Below are 22900 nucleotides of genomic sequence, written 5' to 3' on the forward strand. Positions count from 1 at the left end.
AGCATTTAGAAGCAGTAGCTTTTTCTGTTAGCTCTTCAGACAGGTAGACACAAATTGTTTTTTCATATCCTTGTTGGAATTTGAGTTTAGATTCATTACTAAAGTAAAGTGTTTTTATTTCTCTGTATCACAGGAATGCTTTTTATGTGGATGAGTTTCCGTTTTTCCCAGTGTAGAAAAAAAATAAAGATATCCTAAAAAATTGTAATGTTTTTAACATCTATGGCTATAAGAAAGATATTTCAACAAAATCATTTATTTACTGGATCAAAAACTTGAAATTACCGAATATCTAAGGAAGAAAGGTGTGCCAGGGTGGCTAAATTCGTTAATCCTCAAACTCTTGATTTCAGCTCAGGATGTGGTCTCACGGTTTGAATTTGAGCCCCCAGTTGGACTCTGCTCAGACAGCACAAAGCCTGCTTGGGATTATCTCTCCCTCTCTCTCTGCCCGTCTCTGCTCACTCACTCTCTCACTCTCACAATAAATAAATAAGCATTTAAAAAATAAAAGAAATAAAAGAAATTGATTTGATGAGATACTTAAATTTATATAGAACAGCCATTTGATATGAGGCTTCACAAAAATTCTCACTATCTTAAAAATAGTATTCCACTATTTATTACATAAAAAATCAGTGACACGAAGAAAATGCCATGCACGGTCATAATTTTTTCTAGAAATATGTATGTAAGTATGTATAAGACTAGGCAAAAATGAGAATTGTATGTAGTAAAATGTCGACATTGGTGAACTGATGAAGCTATTTGATTGTTTTCTATGCGTCTTCCATTTTTATCATTTGCATTCTCTAAACTGCTTTTTGCAATAAACATTAATTGCTTTTATCATAAGAAAATAGAGGGTCACCTTGGTGGCTCAGTTGATTAGGAGACCAACTCTTGTTTTCAACTCAGGTCATAATCCCAGGGTAGCGGGATTGAGCCCGGTATCGCATAGCATGGAGCCTGTTTAATATTCTCTCTCTTTCTCTGCCCCCATCCCTGCCCTGCTCATGCATGCTTTTGCTCTCTAAAATAAACATTAAACAAACAAACAAACAAAAAAGAAAATAAGAAAGAACAGCTTTACTACCAAATATGAGAGAGGTCAAAATGAAACAATCCAGAAACAATTCCATTGAGATGCAATTGTGAAACCTACATATAATTGTTGACAATCGACTTTGTTCCCTAAAATAACAGGTTTATATGGTGTTTTCACTTAAGCCCCCTGTCTTTGTCTTCGGTACTGTGTCTTTGTAATATCATATTATGCAACATAATTTTGAACTGTGCTCTTTAAGGAACACTTGTGGAAGGAAGCTAATTTTTCAGCACTGAGAAAATATTTGAGAAATCCAAGGTTTTTCTGCCTTTGTCATGAATAGAAAATTTTCTCGAGGGTGCTCATGTTGAATTAAAATTCACCTCAGGCTGCTTCTGTCTATGACTGCAATTTGATACTGCTCTATGGGACTCTTTTTATTGATTTCTCTTGCTTGGAGCTACCAAAAATTAAGGTTGCCAAGTGTTTAGGGAGCAATCCTATTGGAGAGGTGGAGTCTTAGTTCAGAGGGTAAAAAGCAGTTTTGACTAGTAACTTTTGGTTGTTTCTTTTTTTTTTTTTCCTGAAAGCGAACATTGTCAAATCTGCTAATGGATGTCACCTATTGACAAAAGGGATAGAAATAGTCATTTTGTGGTTTATTTGTAGGTTTTGGTAGTAATGTTTTTAACTTCAATTTTCATCAGTTTCCTTTCAAAATATCAGCTGCCGGGGCTGATGTTAGCTGTTCAGTTCTTCTTTTATTTAAATATTTATTTGGGGGATTTCACAAGCTGGGGACGGGCAGAGAGAGGACAGAAGATCTGAATTAGGCTGTGTGCTGACAGGCTGACCACAGCGATCCCAACGTGGGAATCGAACTCACAAACTATGCGATCATGACCTAAGCTGAAGTCTGACGCTCAACCAACTGGGTCACCCAGGTGCACCTAGCTGTTGGGTTCTTCTAACTAGCAGTGGAGCAGAATTGGTCTGACAGTGATTGGGCTGGTTTCTAATAGAAAGAATTATTGACAAAGATACTGAATCAGGTGCTCGATTCGGCAGCACATATACTAAAATTGGAACGATACAGAGATTAGCACGGCCCCTGTGCAAGGATGACACACAGATTCGTGAAGCGTTCCATATTTTTAGCACTGCTAGGAATTCACCCAAGGGATACAGGAGTACTGATGCATAGGGGCACTTGTACCCCAATGTTTATAGCAGCACTTTCAACAATAGCCAAATTATGGAAAGAGTCTAAATGTCCATCAACTGATGAATGGGTAAAGAAATTGTGGTTTATATACACAATGGAGTACTACGTGGCAATGAGAAAGAATGCAATATGGCCTTTTGTAGCAATGTGGATGGAACTGGAGAGTGTGATGCTAAGTGAAATAAGTCATACGGAGAAAGACAGATACCATATGTTTTCACTCTTACATGGATCCTGAGAAACTTACCAGAAGACCATGGGGAAGGGGAAGAGAAAAAAAAAGTTAGAGAGGGAGGGAGCCAAACCATAAGAGACTCTTAAAAACTGAGAATAAACTAAGGTTGATGAGGGGTGGGAGGGAGGCGAAAGGGGGTGATGGGCATTGAGGAGGGCACCCGTTGGGATGAGCACTGGGTGTTGTATGGAAACCAATTTGACAATAAATTTCATAATAAAAAAAGGAAAAAAATAAAGCTACATTTGTGGTAAAAAAAAAAAGATACTGAATCAGCTGAATATTCCACACATGCTTTTGCATATCTTATTTCATTAAATGTCATTATTTTTTGCCATAGATATATCTCTATCTATCTATCTATCTATCATCATCTATCATCTAGTGGTTGTCTGAGTTTTCCTGTAATAAGAAAATGGTGTGCACTTTATTTTCAAAATACACATAGAAGTATTTTAGATAAAGTATGTATTAGTCATAATTTATTATATTAGAATGTGTTAATGTAATATTTTGTTAAAATAACTGAAATTTTATTTATTGTACGTTGGCTATGGCAGGGTTATGGTGGTGAATATGATTGTGTTAATTTTTACCACGATTCTATGGCTAGGTTTCCATACCTGGTTCTATGTGACTAATAAAGCCATTCAATATTAATAACCACCACAGCATTCTGTTTCAGTAAATAAAACTCATTTCTGTAATTAGGTTTACACTAAAAATGGAATTTGTAAATCACTGTACATGTTTTCTATTACTGTGATTCTTCCAATTAATTCAATAATTAATTTTTTTATACCAGTTGTTTAAACGTGGTTATTTGTGAAGCAATGCTCGTCATGGATTCTGTACTGGTCATATTTTAAATAAAAAGAAAATAAGTCGGGGCACCTGGGTGGCTCAGTTGGTTAAGTGTCTGACTCTTGATTTCGGCTCAGGTCATTATCTCACAGTTCTTAGTTCAAGTCCTGCATGGGTCTCTGTGCTGACAACACGGAGCCTGCTTGGGATTCTCTCTCTCCTTCCCTCTCTCTCTGCCTCACCCCCAAAATTGTGCCCTCATTCTCTCTCTCTCTCTCTCTCTCTCTCTCTCTCTCTCTCTCAAAATGAATAAATAAACTTTAAAACAATATTTTTAAAAATTAAGTAAGTAACTAATAAAAAATAATTCAACAATTCTAAGACACAGAGCAAATATATCCATATTTCCCTCCTCCCAATCTGTCCTTTTCTCCTGTATCTTTGACACTTATCAAAGTACAAAATATTCTGTGTACACAGAGTTAGTAGCTAAATTATACACCATTCTTAACTGTGGAGTGGAGAGTAAATGGGTCCTTGAGAAAGTACACCGAATATAAAATGTTTGTAACATTTCACTGTTTCCTCTCCACCTCTGATATAATTCAAAAAGGAGTCGTAGATAATAAAAGCCCACTTTGCTCCGCACAAAACATGACGGATGCATTTATCACCCGTATTTCAGGACCGGATGAGACACGATCTTGCTCAAAGGTTTAGGGACTGCAGCAATGTCAACATGACTGCTATGCTGTGAGATAGATTTACTATTAATCCGGATATACTATATTGCGAGTGTGTGCTGAGGGGTAACTCTGACTGGGTAATTAGAACTCCATACTGTGTAAAAGTTTTAAAAAATGAGGATCACTCCTCGACTCTTACGTTATTTTCTGACAGCGTGCAGATAACTTCAGACACCCGCTCAAACTGCCAGAAGAATATATATTTGCTTTCAGTGCCACCCCAGAGAAAGATAAAAACTTGCTTTGAGCATGACACTTATGTGCCAGTCCTTGAGTCGGACAGGCAGGGGTAGCAAGACATGTTAGCTGAAAGTAGCGATCCGGCATATCTCCAAACATGATGTCCCATTTATGTTCAAAATGATGTGGATGGAATCAATTAGGAGAAACAAGTGAGTTCCAAGACACATTTTGAAAAAGCTGCGGAGTTGCTTAGTAACCTGATGTTGTACTTCATTTCCCAACAGAGCTGTAAAGGCTGTCAGAGTTGGTAATGGAGCACTTAAATGAAGCAAATCTCATGTGCTCTGACAAGAACATGCCCATATTAACTACGTCAGGCCCTCCCTGTCAGAAGTGAACATACGTGGTCAGTAAAACACGGAGCATGACAGTGATCGGGGGATATGACTTCAAGTGGCGCTTCGACGTAAAAACCCTGTTTATTTTCTTTACGTGCCTTGTGTTGCCATAAATCATTGGGCCGTGTTATCTACCATTACTCGGGAGAAACCTTCATTCAAGTGCATCGTCTTGCCACGCCACTTGCCATTCACAGGATCTTCTCGGGCAGAACTGACTGCTCTCGACACCTTGAACGCTTTGCATTTTAGGATTTCACACATGAAGTCATAGGCAATGTTGCTTCTCCTTCACCTTGGCCAGGCAGGCAGCCACCTACTCACATAAATGATATCCTTATGGAGAAATTATACTTATCGAATACTTGAAATAATGTGAATATATCCTCTGCAGAGAAAACCAAGCCCATGCACATAAACTACACTATGCATATCATAGTATTTTTAAAAGTATTATTTATGAACATTTGAACCAAGGATCTAGAACAGCCTATCTATTTTTGCTTTGAATTTATAAACTCTTAATCCTTTATTCTAATTTGCCAGAAAGGAAAAACAATTATTGATTGCCATTGGGATTTGTGTCTTTGGAGGCAAAGGAACAAAAGGAAAGTAGAGACACATTAACTGACTACCTTTATTCGTAAAAACTCATGTGACAGGTCTTGATTTTCAAGTTAAAGATCTAAGGAGAAGAAAATCCCCTATTATCTCCTCCTCAAAGTTATTTGACACATGATCATTAAATTATTAATTCTTGTATCATCTTTGTGAGAAATATTGGGAGCAATCATTATTTTTCTAAGTAGGAGATTTCACAAATTTCTGGTTAATTGGCAAGCATGTCTATGTGAATCTTGGGAAAACCATAAAGGATCACATGTAATGTTGCATTGGAAGATTTTATAAATAGATCCTGTCATCAATTATCTGGTAATAACTGTGAACAAATTTAGTAAAAACGTAGTGAGACAACTTTATTTATTTATGTTCAACATCCCTGACTATGTTTGGACCCATTTCCAACAGTTTTCAAACTTAGACTTTAAGACTAGAAAAGTACCAGTAATATAGCTTTCATCAAGACACATGGAATTAACATATAAGGACATTTCTCCTACAGGTAATCCTTTGAAAAAATAAGACAGGTAAAGCAAGAAATCAAGAGAGAATCACAAATCCCAGCTTTCTCTAGGGTTGTTGCTTCATATTATGATCATCCTTGAAAAAAAAGAAAAGAAAAGAAAATCACACTTCAAATCAACAGATAAAAATAATGCTTAACAATGATTTTATTTTTATTATCCTTTGAACATCAAAAATGCAAATGCTATTGAGGCATTAATTGCCACACCAGAGGGTCAAGGTCATTGCAGCCCAACAGTCTAGAAATTATCGATTCTGACATCATTACAGTCTCATTCTCACTGTGATGGAAAAGCATGTTGTAATGTTATACAGTCTATCAATGAACTTTGCAACTCACTAGTAATTCTTGTATGTTGGCCTACTGCAAGTATTCAGTTTGACCATCTGACCTCAGAGCATATTTTCATTCAACCTGTAAGGCCAGAATGAGCGGAAACCCTTCCATTGGTTGCTCTATTAAAAAGCACCAAAAAGAAAACACCCTTTACCCATCTGCAAATACATAATAAGTACCCTGTCATGAAATATGGACACATGACTTTCTGAGTCATCAGCTAAAGAATTGAATTACTCTGGGGGCGCCCGGGTGGCTCAATCGGTTAGGTGTCCTGGCTTCAGCTCAGGTCATGTTCTCACAGTTTGTGGTTTGAGGCCCAGGTCAGGCTCTGTGCTGACAGCTCAGAGTCTGAAGCCTGCTTCCAATTCTGTGTCTCCCTCTCTCTGCCCCTCCCCCACTCACACGCTGTCTCACTCTCTCTCTCTCTCAAAAATAAACATTAAAAAAAAAAAGAATTAAGCTACTTTGTTACAGTAAGACTCCAAATATGAATATGAAAGTTTTAGAATTAAATATTAAGTTTGAAGATTGAACAGTTGTTAACCAACTGCTGAAGGGAAACAAACTGATAATCTGTTGTCCCCTCCAGTTTACAGGTTGACTTGGCCTCAGCCCAATAAAAAAGAGAGACACATATAGACTCTTTTTTATTTCTTTCTTCAAGAAATCCAATCACGCTGGCCTTTTAGTATGTAACAGCCAATAGACGGAGTGTTTTATCCCACAATCATAGGGCGTGAATTTCCTTTTCCGGTAGATTTTTTTGTTCTCCAATTTCTTTGAAGGAAATGCTCTTTTTCCCTCCCTCAATTCTTCCATCATGAGCTGAAACATCGGTAATAGATTCCAGGAGATGTGGGATTTGTTCTAGGCTGCTTTCACATGTAGATATGATGAGATGTTTTCATAAAAGTAATATCTGTTGCATTTATAGTGCACCATATACCATTACATTGATTATTTTCAACTTTATATAAAGCACACAGAGCTGGTTGTTTTAAATGCCACTTTACAAAAGCAGGGCCCATAGCTTTGCGAGTTTAGCTGACATTTCCAAGGCCTCAGAATTAGTAACCATGGAGGTAGAATTGTTACTCTTATCTGTCTGACAACAAAAGTGCATGTCTTTCCTTAGTGTCAGGCTGCCCCTCTTGGGGGGAAAAATTGGAAAGAAAAGGGCATTGTTAGTAAATGCACAAGGTGTGGGAAGGTTGCTTCCTCAAGGTATGTTATTTATTTATTTATTTATTTATTTATTTTTAGAGAGAGAGAAAAAAAGAGAGGGACAGTGCCAGCGGGGTAGAGGAGTAGAGTGAGAGAGAGAGAGAGAGAGAGAGAATCTTAAGCAGGCTCCACATTCAAGATGAAGCCTGTCTCAGGGCTCCATTCCACAACCCTGGGATCGCGACCTGAGCCAAAATCAAGAGTCAACCTCTCAACCAACTGAACTACCCAGGTGCCCCAATGTGTGTCATTTCTAATGAAAATAAAGCTAGAGCATTTTCATCATATGTGTCCATGTTACATTTGACTAAGTGATCTGAACTTGATTTTAATAAGCTATTATTTCCTTCTCTGGAAATGGCAATGGCTTCTAAATCATGGATCTGTGGTGAGAATTTGAAGAAATAACAAATATAAATAATTAGCACAGTGCCTGGCAAAAAGGAAATGTTCATAGAATTTTAAACATGATTATAATTATGTTTACCTCTGGAGTCAGTCACGGTAGTTTTGAGAGGCTCAATGTGGATTCAGAGGACAAGATCCTTAGCAGCTGCCAGTAGTTACCTGTGCTTTGCCCCATTCACTTTAATGTCTGCACACATGGTCTATGAAGAAATTTGAGATTCAAGGAGGTTAAGTGACATTTAGAAGACCATGTATGTTGTAGATAAGAGTTTTTTTTTTCAATCCCAAATCTCTTGATTCACAAGTCACCCAGAAAACATCTTACCTTTCCTACATTAGTTTACTAATTATCCTAAATGTTATTTTGTGTAAAGAAAAACCTTGAATGGAATTCCTAAAAAGAAAGAGAAAAAGTTGTGTATCAGTTCAGAATATTTGTTATATACCTTTTTTTTGAGAATTAAAGTAGAAAAAGAAGAGACATACAATGCAAAGAATTACAGCTCTATATGTCTTTTCTCAAATCTTTATTTTTAAGAACCAATGCCAGTCGATGGAAAAGTACAATATGTAGAAAAAAGAAAATTTAAAAACCTGCATCCTGTAAAAATCAGAATTGGTGTGAATATGAAATTATAAAATATAGCTGTGTTTATTGAATAAAGCAGAAGACATAAATATAGTTTGATTAATTATTTTCCATATATATATATATATATTTTTTTTTTTTTTAAGTAGGCTTCATGCCCAGCGTGGATCCATATACAGGACTTGAACTCACAACTAGGAGATCAAAACTTAATCTGAGCCAAAGCATAAGAGACTCTTAAAAACTGAGAACAAACTGGGGCGCCTGGGTGGCTCAGTCAGTTGAGTGACCGACTTTGGCTCAGGTCATGATCTCACGGTTTGTGAGTTCGAGCCCCGCGTCGGGCTCTGTGCCTACAGCTCAGAGCCTGGAGCCTGCTTCTGATTCTGTGTCTCCCTCTCTTTCTGTCCCTCCCCTGCTCATGCTCTGTCTCTGTCTCAGAAATAAAAAAAATATAAAAAAAAAAATCTGAGAACAAACTGAGGCTTGATGGGGGGTGGTGCGGAGTAGGTGATGGGCATTGAGGAGGGCATCTTTTGGGATGAGCACTGGGTGTTGTATGGAAACCAATTGGACAATAAATTTCATATATTAAAAAAAAAATAAAATAAAAAAAGAATCAAAATGGAACAAACCTACAAAAAAAAAAAAACCTTAATCTGAGATCAAGAGTCAGATGCTTAACCAACTGAGCCAGCCAGGTGCCCCTACCTAAATTTCTTATATATGGGCATATAAAATGCACCTAGAGAACTTCATGACAATATATTAGGAAAAAGTAGCTCCTCAGCTGATAAAGAATTGGATGAATTACTAATATGATGACAGACTAAAAGGTAAGATGAGGAAAAGAATAGCAATCCTATGCACCCTTATATTCTGACAAATGTTGCTTTGTAGATACATGAATATTATTTTGAGTTCGGGATTGTCCTAGAGGAGGTCATAGCAACACTGAGTGGATCCAGGCTTGTAATGTATTTTGTTCAGTGCCATATATACATATAAAAAGCAAAACATGATAGATATTTTTCTGTTAAAGTTTAATGTTTTGATTACAGAGTCATTAATTATACTAGGCAAATGAATCTGACTTGAAATAATTAGCAATGATTTTATTTCTAATATGCAGCTCCATGGTGTCATTCATCTCAAAAGTCATCAAGTATGGATATTAGGTCGTGAAATGCAGGTTCTGTTAAATCTAGTATTAATAGGACTAATTATATAATTTGTCTATATTAACTTTGATTTATACCAAAGTATATGAATTTATATTCTTTTTAAAATGTTACATTACCCATTCATGCCAAAGTTATAATAACTCTGTTGGTTTCAAGCTTGTTTAAATACTTAAGTGTATGCTTGTTCTTACATTTTTATATGTGAAATTTTGTGAATTCAAAGCTGAATCTAGTCTTGATCTTCCAGAAAAAAACATCCATTTTTCTTTATCATTTTCCAAAATTCTTGTTTTAAGAATCCTGAGAATGTTAATTCCTTTAGATGTACTATTTCCAAATGTGTGTGTACATGTACATGAGAGAGAGTGAGAGAGACAAAGAGAGAGAGAGAGTTGGTTTTGTTCCTTATCTCTTCTTTCTTTCTCTCCATATTTACATGTGTTTGTGTATAAAGACTCCATATGTCTTCTAATGTTAAAATAGGATGTTAACAATTACAAATATTGTTATTTGTTCCTTTACTTATTAATAATAAATATAGTATAAATATAAAAGAATAATATAAATAAATGTGAGTTGTACAACACAAAGAACCAAATGCAACTGGAAAAATTACAGTTGCTGTCATTAGGATACCTGAACAGCTTTAACTTTGAAGTCACCAAGAAGGAAGACAAAGAAAGTATTTAAAGTCCATAGTTACAAAGAACCACCAAGAAGATCTTGGCCTATACAATGTTATTTAATTTAATTGCATATTTGTGTTTTCCAAACCCAGCAATGCATATTTATGATTTCCACAAAACACAAAGCCATGAAATTGTTGGTTTTGTCCATTCTAATCATTAGTGATTGGTATGATTAAAAGATTGCAAACAAAACCTAAAATTTAAATTCTGTTATAGAAAATCTTATGTCTCTATAATATAATGGTAATGATATAGATGATATTATGCCTCTGTAGTGAAAATGAACCATGAGTTATAAAAAATATCTGTTTGTGGGGCTCCTGGGTGCCTCCATCGTTTAAGCCTCTGACTGTTGATTTGGGCTCAGGTCATGATCTCACGGTTCATGAGTAAATAAATAAACTTTACATTTTTAAATTTATTTTTGAGAGAGACAGAGCACAAGTCGGGGAGGGACAGAGAGAGAGGGAGACAGAACCGGAAGCACGCTCCAGGCTCTGAGCTGACAGCACAGAGCCTGACGCGGGGCTCGAACTCATAAATGGTGAGATCATGACCTGAGCCGAAGTCAGACACTTAACCAACTGATCCACCCAGGCATCCCTAAGTAAATAAACTTTAAAAAATCTGGTTAATTTGTCTACACCATGCCACAGTCAGTAGAGATTTTCATCTTTTTATAACCATTCAATTTCTTAATGATTTTGATTTAATCTATTAGACCTTTTGGTATTTCTATTGCAGTCAATCTTTTTGGAATATTTTAAAGCTAACTCCCCAAAGTTGTAAAATATTTATTATTCCTTCTTATATTAAATATTTACAGTTTAACCTACACATATATATGTACATGTCTATCATTGTAGTTTTTTTTTGTTTGTTAGTTTTTGGTTTTTTGTTTTTGTTGTTGTTGTTGTTGTTGTTAGGCCACTTAGTATTAGGATGATATTTCCTAATGTTTGTTATGACATAGCCAGTAAGATAAAAATAATTTATCCTCAGGACTTCTGACATCTACTTTCCACTTTAGTCTATTTACTGTAGCTACTCCTAGCTTGTAACCTATGTTTGTTTATATAACATTCTTTTTTATATACTGTCCTCTTGTATATACTGTGATTTTATATAGGATATAAAACTTAAAATACTATGAAGACAGGGGGATAACAACATTTCAGTCTTCCTGTGTTTCTCTTTACTCTCATGCCATCGAATTCACACAACACTTCTGACACTGGATTATCTATTTTTTTTTCTCCCATACTCAGCAATTCTTCAAGCTCAACTGAGTGACCTACAACCTAACCCAATTCTGACACTATCTGCCTGGAGATAGCATCAGACCCCACAGCTAAAAGAAGGCTCAGTCCCACTAGATCACTTTTTCTTCCTCACAGATTTCAGATGCCAATCACAAGTACAAGTTTATGTTTCTGACCCATGACCATAAATCAGAAGTTCCCATGACCTGCTCTTTTGGTTCAATTAACATGCTGGACTAGTTCACAGAACTCAATAAAAATAGTTTACTTACGATTTATAGGTTCATTATTAGAAGATATGATAAAGGATACAGATGAATATCCAGAGGCAACAGGGGCATAGGACAAGGTATGTGGTAAGGAGCACAGAGCTTCCTAGCCTTGTCTGAGCATGACATCTCCCAACACCTCTATGCATTTGCCAGCCTAGAAATTCTGAAATTTATACTTTTGAAATTTTAATGGAGGGAGGATTCATCATATAGGCACAATCTATCATTGACTCCATTTCCAGCCCTTCCTCCTTCTCTGGACAATGGGAGATGGGCTAAAAATTCCAAGCTTCTAACCCTGGCTGAGTCTTTCTGGTGACCAGCCCCCACCCAGAGACGTTACCCATTCCACTCCACCCCACCCCCTCCAGAGTCAGCTCATTAGAACAAAAAACACTAATATTCAGAAAATTCCAAGATATTTAGGAGCTCTGTGTCGGAAACTAGGGCCAAAGATCAAATTTTAGAACAAAAAAAATGTTGTTAGTGCCCTTATCCCTTGAGAATTTATAACGGTTTCCAGAACCCTGTGTCAAGAACTGGGGGGTGGGGGCGCTTGGGTGACTCAGTCAGTTAAGCATCCGACTTTGGATCAGGTCATGATCTCACAGTTGGTGAATTCTAGTCCGCATTGGGCTCCATGCTGACAACTCTAAGCCTGGAGCTTGCTTCAGATTCTGTGTGTCCCTCTCCGTTTGCCCCTGTCCTGCTCACAGTCTCTCTCTCTCTTAAAAACAAGCATTAAAAAGAAAAGAAAAGAACTGAGAGCAGGAACCAATACATATATATCCTATTATTTCACAACAAGATATCTATAAAGTAATATTTCCTAAAGGAAGTGAGTGAATTGTAAAGTTGTTTACTGTTCCTTTTCACAATGTGCAGTGTGTGTATGTGCGTGTGTGTCTGTATGTGTAAAGCTTATAGAATATAGGTCGTTCTAAGAATTTTCAAAAATGTTAGTATATTAATTAATGAAATTCTGGCCAAATTTCTTGGAGGAGTTTCCCAGTAGAAATTCAGAACATGAGTTCAATAGAAGACTTCTTACTAGCCAGAAAATTAAGCTTCATCGTTATTCAAGGGTGTAAGAAACCTAAACAGGGATAATTTGTTGTTAGATCACCGTTATGAAACTTACCTCTGAATTTACCATTGACTTGCCAAATTGGAATACAATTGGGAGATACTTGTCATGCAATGTCCAGAATTGAAAGGACTCTGTCTCTAAATATGTTAGGAGGATTTTCTTCCTTATCCCTCTTTATCTCTGTGACAGCATTTTCTCCAGCTTCAAGGTGTAATCTCTTTCCCTTCCTCTCTCTCTCCTCTCTCAGCTCCTCTCCCTTTCTTCCATCCGTGTGCAATGTGTAAGTGTGTGTGTATGCAGCAACCACATATACTTCATCACTCTTACTAACTAGAAGTTAAATAAATATCTGCTGGATAAATAGACTTTGTAATTATTATGAAATATTTTACCACCAAAGATATTATTATATGACAGATGCTTCTTTTACTGTCCCAGAATTGGTAATTTTGAGTAAATTATTTACTCCTAGAATTAGGTTGCCATAAAAATCTATATCAGATCATTACTAGGGGTTCTTTATTAGCAAGTATATTTATGTGTTAGAAAAGAAAACACGAAGAGAAAATCTTAGTATAGATATTTATAACTGTATTATAAATTAATAAATAAAATTAGACAAGTGATTTGTTAATTTTTTCATTAAAGCCAATGAGTAGAAAGAAAATGGTTTCTGATAATAGTCTAACTTTTAAATTTAAAAAAAATACAAGATGAGAATAATTTTGAGAACAATATGCTTCCCCCATTATTCTTTTAATCATTATATAATTTTATCTCTTATTATTTAGATTAGCCTTTGCTTGTTTCCTACTTTTCATAAATACTGATATTTTTCCACCTATCCAGAAAAAGTGACAATTGCAAAGTCAACCAATAGATGGTGCTAACCATGGCATCTTCTAAAACACTGACAAGTCTGTTAAAAGCTTGAGGTTTGTTGAAATGGATTTAGTCAGCTTTTAGTGAGTGTCATAATAACATCCGTGTAATGCGTATCTTAAATGAGCGGTCGTAGAATGTGTTCTAAAACTCATCAAGTTTTATTGGGAACCTGATAGGTTTTATTTTCGGCTGTACAGATACAGTGAATCACAGGGAGCAGAGTAGGAAAAAAGTTCAATGAGAATTCAACCTTGAATCTTTTTGCTCATTGGAAGTCCCAATTAGAAAAAAAAAAACATATACTAGATTTATATAGTGTCTTTTCTCCATAAACCTAAAGTGATATATACAGTACCCATTAAAACAAACAACAGCCTTTGAAAGATTAACCAGAACTCTGAACTAAAGAGGCAGATCAAGAAATTGGCTTGCTTAAATTAATCCAGGGGAAAATATCAGTAGATACTATGGAATATCATTATAGTGAAAGAAATAAACTAATGTGGTTGAATGAAGATTTAGGAAAGAATTTGGTGTTTCAGAGCAACACAAACTTGGGAAGGGTTTCTAGCTGCCACTGTTCTATTATACCTGCGCTAAGCATGATTCACTGACATCCTGTAATATCCATGTGAATCAATAGATTTCAAACATCTTTCCGAGACATACTTATTTAAAAATTGTGTGACTTCCTCTCCAAAGCAAGGAATTAAAAGCAAAGATGAACTGTTGGGTCCTCATGAAGATAAGAAGCTCTGCACTGCAAAGGAAACAATCAACACAACTAAAAGGCAACTGAGGGAACGAGAAAAGATATTTACAAATGACATATCGGATAAAGGGTTAGTATCCAAAATACTACTTGGCAATGAGAAAGAATGAAGTCATTCCATTTGCAGTAACATGGATGGAACTGGAAGGTATTATGCTGAGCGAAATAAGTCAGTCAGACATGGACAGATATCACATGTTTTCGCTCATATGTTTATTTTGAGAAACTTAAGAGAAAATCATGGGGGGAGGAAAGGAGAAAAAAAATAGTTACAAGCAGAGAGGGAGGGAGGCAAGCCATAAGAGACTCTTAAATGCAGAGAACAAACTGAAGGTTGATGAGGGGGGTGGGGAGAGGGGCAAACGGGTGTTGGGCATTGAGGAGGGCACTTGAGATGAGCACTGGGTGTTGTAGGTAAGCGATGAGCCACGGGGATCTACTCCGAAAACCAAGAGCACACTGTACACATTCCATGTTAGCCAATTTAACAATAAATTATATTTTTAAAAATTGTGTGATTTTGCACAAAATGGTACTCTTTTTCGATACATGGGAACATGCATTGTGAAAGTTGAGGCACCAATTTCAGAGACATTGGCTTAATTTTGAATAAAAGGATTGGATCAACTTAGAATGAACTACCTCACTAAAAGTGAGTTTATCATTTAAATATCTTAACTGCTTTATCCCTAAGTGTAATGTGACATTTATAATTCAGCGGAAAACATGCATACATACATACGTACGTACATACATTTCACTTGCATACATTATCTTTTGTTTCCAGCCCAAGACAAATTGTGGAAAAATAACCCTTATATATTGTTTTCCTCAGAAAGCTTCATCAATGTGACATCATCAATTATATTAGTATTCTAGATTTTACTAATTGTTTTTTCCAAGGGATATTTAGAGAGCAAGTTAGTGTTTCTTTCCTTCAAAGTGTGAGAATTGAGAAACTTGATGTAACGGAAGATACATCAAGTTTTAAGGCAGCCCCAGCTTTCTCAGTTCTGATGATGATACCCAGCTTTAAATGTAGAATTAGCAATGGTTGAGAAGGAAATAAGGAATATTTTCCTTTTGATAAAACAAGGAAGTATTATCCTTTATATGCCCCCACAAAGAAAAAACATTTTTTTCATAGTGCAGTTCCCCCTGAAATATGTATGTTTGGAACAGAGGGAATCGGGACATGGAAAAGAGGACCCTTTTCCTACACCCTATTTCTTTTTTTTTTTTAATTTTTTTTTAACGTTTTATTTATTTTTGAGACAGAGAGAGAGCATGAACGGGGGAGGGACAGAGAGAGAGGGAGACACAGAATCGGAAGCAGGCTCCAGGCTCCGAGCCATCAGCCCAGAGCCTGACGCGGGGCTCTAACTCATGGAGCGCGAGATCGTGACCTGGCTGAAGTCGGACGCTTAACCGACTGAGCCACCCAGGCGCCCCATCCTACACCCTATTTCTTAAGAATATGGTCTCGGGGCACCTGGGTGGCTCAGTTGGTTAGGCTGCCGACTTCGGCTCAGGTCATGATCTCGCGGTCCATGAGTTCGAGCCCCGCGTCGGGCTCTGTGCTGACAGCGCGGAGCCTGGAGCCTGTTTCGGATTCTGTGTCTCCCTCTCTCTGAGCCTCCCCTGTTCATGCTCTGTCTCTCTCTATCTCAAAAATAAATAAATGTGTAAAAAAAATAAAAAAAAGAATATGGTCTCTAGAACTACTTTGCTTATGGCACAAATCCTGCTCCTGCCAATGAGTCACTTGCCTCTGCTCTCTGTGCTTTAGTTTTCTATATTATTACATAGAAATCACAACAATACCTACTACTTAGGTTTGTTGTAAAATGTCTGATACGTAATCATCGGTATCTGTAATTTTAGACCATAGCTAATTTCTCAAGTCAAGTTTCTTGATTTTTTTTGCCCTATCAGAATCTTAAAGCACAGAGAGTCAACATGGTTTTGTATTCTGGAAGACAGGGACTTGCACTGTTTTTGCAAGGGGTACCATCAATAATATAAACTCTAGCACCTTGTTAAAGCTTGCGAAAATAGAAAGTATAGCATTCTCTGAGTCTAGGATAATACTTTGTGTAGATGTGTTCAAATTGATGCAATTTTTGCGTTTAATTTTTTAACCAAGTGACTAAAGCCTACATTTTAATTTCAGGTTCTATGGCCAGTAGGGCCTTGAATTAACTAAACCAATTTCTGTCATGTCCTTCCCATTTAGCTAGGTGGAAATGGCCTGGGACTAAAGAACTCACACATTTGAATTAAATATATTCAGCTCAACTACCAGGTGCCACAGGATAGATTATTCTTCTATAAGTAATTGGTCCTTGGATTAACTAATTAGACCACTTGGTTGAGTGTTTACAAAATGAGTTGGTTTTACTCATCTGGATTCTCCCTGGTGTTCATTATAATAGCATTAGCATTTGAATGTACCATTTCATTATTGTCATGAGACAAATCCTGTAAACAAAGCATATCCAAACCTGACTCAACTCAGATGAGGTTTGCATTGGTTCTTAAAGTTTGTCATAATGGGATTTGTCTCTTCCTAACATCATTGAGCATCTTACCAGGGGCTTAAGGGCAAAATAAAGGACATCTCAACCTGAAGTGAATACTTCTGGCCCTGGAAGTCTAAGTTATCGATAATTGTAGAGGAGATAATGTTGGTCTATTAAGAGTTAATAAAGAATTATTGTGTTTGCACATTAATATGCAAGAGGAATGGAAACGTATTAAAATACACTCACATGCTCAAGGATTATGAGATTTACTGGAAGATGTGTATTAGCATTTCATTGAATCTGTGAGTTCAGAAATGGTGTTTTCTTGCAAACATTAGTGTGGTCCAGATCAAAGTGTACAACAAAGAGTTAAGTGCAAAATCACAGAGATAGCACTTAAGACAGACCACTTTATTGGGGTCAAAAGATGCTCTGAGGAGATGAAGCAGTAAGCACCATGGAGAAAATTTTGTTTTATTTCCTGAGGTTAAGGGCTAGGGTCATTGCCCTAAAGCCTGAACTTTCTTACCCTGAGAGAAGTGTTTCATATGGGGCTATAAAAAAAAGAAAGAAAGGAAAAGAAAAAGAAAGATTCTTCCACACACACACACAAAAAGAGATAAGGGACCAAAAATTTTTGAAGAAATGTTTTTTGTAATAAGTGCCATCTAGGTTGAGTGGTGAGGATGGAAAGAGTTAATCAGGTTGAAGAAGCAGTATGCATCACTTTGGACAGAGAAAATCATAAGGGAATGGAAAACAGCCTGGCATATTCAGGAGACAGTGAATAGTCTATGTGGTTTGAATTGTTCCCAAATAATACTCTTTTGTCTGAATTTTTGATTTAAGAACTGTAACTGACCAGATAGTGTTTGTAATGGTAGGAACAGCATCCCGGTGAACCACAGAATTTATGCTTAAGGTAAGAGAATCTGTCTCTCTATCAGTTAATTTAACCACACTCTTACTTAAAGTAGCAGAAGAAAGTTACCAAGTTGTTATTCAAATCAGAATTATTAGTTACATAATCAGTCAAGATTTGTTACTTGATGTGGAAGCTATTTTATGTTTTGTGTTGAGCAGAGTTTGGCAGGTGATCATTGAAACAGAATTATAAATAAAAAGATGTATGTGAGAAAATATTCAGTTAGTGCTAATGTCTTTTATTCTTTTGAAGATCATTTTACATGGAAGCAATAACAGAAGAGAATGATAGAAAAAGTGGATATGTGGTACATTTACATAAAAAATAGTGATGTAATAGAAAAAAGAACACATGGGGACCTAAGGGGGTCAGGCATCTAGTTCACAAACAAGGAAACGTTATTCAGTTTTGAAAACACAGATTAATAGATCCTGGAAAAAAATGATCTGCGGCACATCAACTGGAAATATAACCTGTAAAACAGTAATGTCAAATGAATGCCACTGTGCCTTTCTGTAAACGTATCTCCTGGCAGGTGTCTGCAGGTATTTCCTTTTTTAAAATTGCCTACAGATAGGTTATTAAAGTCATTGCAAATCAGAACATGTCTTTCCGGTGGCACAAATTAAACTACACATGAGCAGAGGCAAAAGTAAGGACAAGAACACTTAGGGGGCAGAGAGAACGCTTTCTGCGAATCCCATGTCAACAGCGAGATATGGTTCTGAAGAGTTACATTTTATTTGAAACAAACGTTGATTTATAAAAAAAAGTCTTGATGACTTGACTCTAAATAAATGTGTCTGTAAAGTAATTTGAGGATGGAAAACTATGAATGATTTGGTGAAATTATACTCTCACAATTAGTATTCTGAAGAGCTTTGCTCACAATTTATGTAAGGTGCTCACTCACTGCAGGTGCATAGGACCAGACCCAGTTTGCGGCTGATGTTCTGACTTAATAATTAATAGGCTTCTCTTTCATCTCAAATCTTCCAGTTGTATAGTCTAATGTATGAGTTCAGGGTATGCATACGTGTGTGTGTGTGTGTGTGTTTAATTCTCATTCATGCCGTTATTATCTGCCTTGATTCGTTCACAGATTTATTCTGATTTCCTTGCCATTTTGTCTTTCCTCTCCAGTTCCTTTAAAAGAATAGTTCAAACTTAGAAGGGTTAAAGTTAAGGAGTAAATAACCAGATGATGATCAATGACCTCTCTGTCTCCCTGAGAATTTGTGTCTCCTTTGTTTCTCTATCAATACAGTTTCTTGAAAGTGTATTCAATAATCTACATTCTACCTAATTTTCTAGAGCAGATGGGGAGCAAATACCACATAAGAGTTTCTTTCTTGGCTACAAACCATATTTCTCCATTTAGCTCTTGCTCTCTTACCTTCTCCTGTTCTTCAATTTTCAATAAATTTTGATCAGTGGCTCACAGATCCCTGACAGCTTGTAAATTGCTTGAAAATACCCTGGGCTATATATGAACACCAAATATGAATACTAAGCAATGCCGCTTCTAGAGTGCCTTTAAAACTCTAATAGTCAGCATCCAGATGTGTTAATAATCATGTAAGGTACTTATTGATTTATAGAAACTTAAATAAATATGGAGCACTATCTGAATTAAAAAAGGGTCCCTGGGAATACTTGACTTTCTCATGTGGTGTTTAATAATAGTTGAAGAGGTAAGCTGAATAGTAAGTTCTCTTGAGTTCTTAGGCAGACCTATGAAAATATGCTTAGCATACAGAAAGAAATCACCTTGTAAGATATTATAATCAAACTCACAATCCATATATGCTTCTGTATTCTCACACGTTTTTAACATAATCCTAGCCTGTTTAACTACTTGCCTCAATAAATACGAAGACAAATTCCATAACCAGAAAGATCCTAGGTCACTACATTTTTTTGGTGGTAACTGTTTATTTTTATTTTTTTAATATCATTTATTGTCAAATTGGTTTCCATACAATACCCAATGCTCATCCCGACAAGTGCCTTCCTCCCTGCCCATCACCCACTTTCCCCTCTCCCCACCCCCCATCAACCCTCAGTTTGTTCTCAGTTCTTAAGAGTCTCTTATGGTTTTAAAGAAGGTTGGAAAAATAGTTTAGTGGCGATATGAATAGGAGAGGACAAACCATCATTTTTTATCTGGAGTAATGGAAATTTTGCCAAGGAGAAAGAAATTGTTTAGGCTATTTCGTATACTGAGGACATTGCTTTTAGGCAAAGGATGGAAAGGTCAAAAGGGCATAGTATTCCAACTTTTGAAAAACTTTAATGCCTATTGTCTCGAAATTGCCTACATTTTGCTGTGGGTTTCAAAATTAGAAAAGTGAAAAATATCAGTAATATATTTTCTTCTTTCAGTGATGTTCCCCCGGGCCTGCCCTTGTGTCCACAGTGAGCTTAGTCCTTACCATCCTACCCCTAAATGTATCCAGTGTTTATACTGCTTCCCAACATCAGGAGAAGGAAATCTTAAACCCAGGGCACTTAACTGTAACAAACCCAGCAATAGGATAGACATCTGTGCAGAGAATGATGTGTGGGATACACGTGATTCTTATCTTTAGAAAAGAAAATGAATACATAAGGCACTTTTGTCAGGCCTTAAAATTGTTTTAAAATGGTGCTAGAAACTATTATTGGAATCTTTGTTATCATGCTTCAGTTTAGGTTTAGGTTATGCTCTGTAGGGAGCAAGGGGTAAGCCTAAGGTTTCTGAAGCCTCGGAAACCCATTCATTTATTTAATCTTTTCACTAAGAATTTAATAAATATGCACTGTATATAAAAGAAAACTACATTGTTTGCCTATAATGTCAATGTCAGACCTGTTCTAAAATCAACCTTTGTGTCTTCAAAGTCACAATCTCTATATAAACGACATTCTACACTTACTAAACATATCAATTCCAGATGTGTCCAGAAAAATTTATTAAAAATATATTAAACTTTAGAAATATAGATATGTTTTAAAAATTAGGTGCTTTTATAACACTCTAGTACATATAATAATACACTACGAGAGTATCTTTGTCCAGATGGGAACTATGTTAATAATCTCCATGTTTGCATTATACAAACATTTACAATTTAACAATTTACATGTATATAGATGTCACTCGGGGAGTCTGAAGAGAGAAGGTCGTAAATTACAGGAACAAAAACAGCATCAATTATAATAGTGTGTTATTTATTAAGCAATTTCTCTTTGCCAAATGCTAGACATAGCCATTTACATATATGTTATTTCATTTAAACATCAGTTTAGCCTGATACTAGTATTACTATCATCTTTATAATACAGATTTTTAAATTTTTAAATAAAAATCCTGCAGTTTGGCCAAGTTTAGAAGTTATAAAATGACAGAAACGTGCTTTCTGACTCAATGCCCATGTTTTAAATGTGAGGTCAACAAACTTTCTGTGTAAAGGGCCGGATAAGAAATAATTTAGGTAGTGTGGACTGTAATAGTCTCTGCCGTAAATTACTCAGCACTGGTCTGGCCAATTCTAACCTTTGGCTGGCATTCGAGTTAGGGTTAGGTTAGGGCTAGCTCTGAAACAACTCTGAATTCACGCGTGGACAATGTATAAATTAGTTAGTGTGGCCGTGTTCCAGTAACACTTTATTTATAAAAACAGGCAATCAGTTTGGTCTGAAGGCCATTGTTCGCCAACCCCTCCTATAAAAGACTGTGCCATATTGAGTACATGTTATCCTACCCTGAGAAAATTATTACACTAAGTCATCAGGGAATCTACATTCTTCTACCTACTAATAGTTAATTTACTTAAAATTATGTCATGGTTATTTTTAAAGTTCATTTCAATGAAAATTCTCTTATATGGTGGCATATTTCAAAGTGTTAGAATAGTAAAATTAATATGTCATCTAAACCAGTCTTACCATTCCTAAGTTGTTTTATATGTTGACAAGATTATGTTTGTACTCCAAGTCTGTGAAATTTTTATTACAACTAGTTTAATACTTATTTAAAATTTCCTTTAGAATTAAACATTTAAGGAATAATAAAACCTACTTTTATTTCTTTAGCTCTGTGTAAAGGGAATTGAAGATTATTCATTAAGGATTTTCAAGTGTGAAATCAAAACCTTGTTGCATTGTAGGCTAGCAAAACACAAAAATCAAGAGCATATGTAATTAATTTGTATTGTTGCTGCTATAATTATCTGCATTATGTCTGACAAGATCAAACTGAGCTACAAAGAAATAAGTGAGCTACTAAAAACAATTGCATATTTAAACACATCTTTTTGTCATAACAAATCCTAGTTTCACAGAGTATTTTAAAAATTGCAAATAAGATTGAGAAAAAAAAAATAGGACTTGAAGACTCCAAATAATTCAAGTTATGTATAAGAAATTATATATATATATATATACACATCCTGTGCGTTTCAGAGCCTGACCTGCTTTTTACCTAGAAAGTGTCATGTGTCTTCTCCTCATATTCAATGGCCAGATCAATTTATGGGGTTTTATCCTTAATTTCAAAGGATAAGTTTGCAATCTTCCCATATACTTGAAAACTGAGGGTCAAAACTCCCTTGCAATAAGGCTAATAACCTATCACCAAGGCACCTTCCTTCATGGAATGGTCTACTGTGGCCAACGTAGGGTCGTCAGAGCTGTAAATTTTTTTTTTTAAGTGACTAGTGCCGCAGAAGCTCTTCCAACAGAGAAACTTTAGAAGAATAAGGAAAATGAGAAGTACATACGATCATGACGGGAGCCAAGATGTGTGCGCTTGGAATTTGTTTAAAATGCTGTGCGTGCTCGGAGTAGTGTATGTTAGCCACCTCAAAATCTCAGGGAAGGCTTGCTAAAAGATCTGTCTTAGGACTTGATTATAGAATTTTATCTAGGAATTCATCATGGGATATTAGAAAGAGAAGAAGCCTTTCC

At 36.1% G+C, this 22900-nt stretch overlaps 1 non-coding gene across 1 annotated transcript; it reads left to right on the plus strand.

Moving 5' to 3' along the window:
• The first annotated feature begins 2100 nt into the window (after positions 1-2100).
• Positions 2101-2204, plus strand: LOC122479192. Its single transcript, XR_006296260.1, has one exon. It is a non-coding gene; the product is annotated as a U6 spliceosomal RNA (small nuclear RNA).
• Positions 2205-22900: the final 20696 nt, after the last annotated feature.

The sequence above is a fragment of the Prionailurus bengalensis genome, chromosome B1 (genome assembly GCF_016509475.1).
Source record: "Prionailurus bengalensis isolate Pbe53 chromosome B1, Fcat_Pben_1.1_paternal_pri, whole genome shotgun sequence".
Lineage (NCBI taxonomy): Eukaryota > Metazoa > Chordata > Mammalia > Carnivora > Felidae > Prionailurus > Prionailurus bengalensis.